The sequence below is a fragment of the Tupaia chinensis genome, unplaced genomic scaffold (assembly GCF_000334495.1).
Source record: "Tupaia chinensis unplaced genomic scaffold, TupChi_1.0 Scaffold141247_1, whole genome shotgun sequence".
Classification (NCBI taxonomy): Eukaryota; Metazoa; Chordata; class Mammalia; order Scandentia; family Tupaiidae; genus Tupaia; species Tupaia belangeri.
Window position 1 is genome coordinate 270,566 of NW_006201110.1, and position 1,230 is coordinate 271,795.

Consider the following 1,230-nt stretch of genomic DNA (forward strand, 5'->3'; position numbering starts at 1 on the left):
TCCTGCTTGCCGTGCACCTGGCTCTGCACTCGGCCGGTCCCGTGGGCCCAGCTGAGGGCGGTTGGAGCTGCTAGCCCCCGCCTGCCCTGTGGATAGCTTCCTGCCAGGTGGGTAGGCAGTTTGTGTGACGGGCCTGGGAGAGAGCGGCCTGGGGACGAGGGCTGGAAGACGAACGGCGAGGCTGGGTGGGAAAGGCTCTCAGCAACTGCCTGCCTGTCCAGGCCGTCTTGAGTCGGGGCCTGGTCCGGTGAGCGACTGCGGCTGCCCCTGCATTCCTGGGCTCTTTCCAGCTTAGAGGGCTCTGGTGGTGACTTGGCCTTGTCAGGGCCAGTGTGCCCCGTTATGGGAGCCTGAGGTGGGTGCCAGCACGTCCTGGCTCTTGGGGGACCAGGTGCTTCCCCAGCCTCATGTGGAAACTGGACTTTGGGCCACTCCAGGGGACAGGCCCATTGGTTACCCTGTTAGATGAGGGGAGCCATCTCGGGGCTGGGAATAGCAGGGCCTTGGGAGTAGCAAAGGCGGGTGGGATGCAACCCAACTCGAGCTCGCGTCTGTCCTGTCCGGCTGCACACACTGGAGACCTGCCACTGCCGGTCACGGGCAGGAAGCCCTGAGCCACCTGGGGAGGTCAGAGCAGGGCATCTAGTGACGTGTCCCAGGCACGTGTGGACCCAGAGTTCTGCCAGGTGGGTCCACAGGTACGTGTGGGCTGATGAGCCTCAGGCCAGGTTACTCAGGCGAAGAGGATTTTGCTTGGGCTGATAGCAACCAGGAAAGGGGTGACTAACAGAGTGTCAACTTGTCCCTGTGGGTTCCAGCAGAACCCTGCCCTGAAGGTGCTGTGGCCATTAGGCTCCTCGAGCTCCCAGGTTTGACGAAGACCCCCCCCAAATCCTGCCCTCAGAGATGGGCCCCACTTGGGGCCCTGGCCTGGGACTCCCAGGGTAGGCAGGATGTCTACACAGGCCACTCTGGGACTTAATACAGACTAGCTTTGGCCCAGGCCTGTCCTGGGGTGGAGGCCAAGGATGCCCCAGGCCCCCCTGCAGGGCCAGGGCTCAGAGTCCAGGGTTGGTGCAGGGAGTGTCGTATACTCCTAGGACACAGCTTCCCTGAGAAGGGGGTGGGGGTGCTGAGGCCACTCGGGTCGCAGCCTGCCACCACACGGGGCATCCTGGGACCGGTGTGCCCAGGCGGCCAGCACGCATTCTCACGGCAGCTCGCATTGCC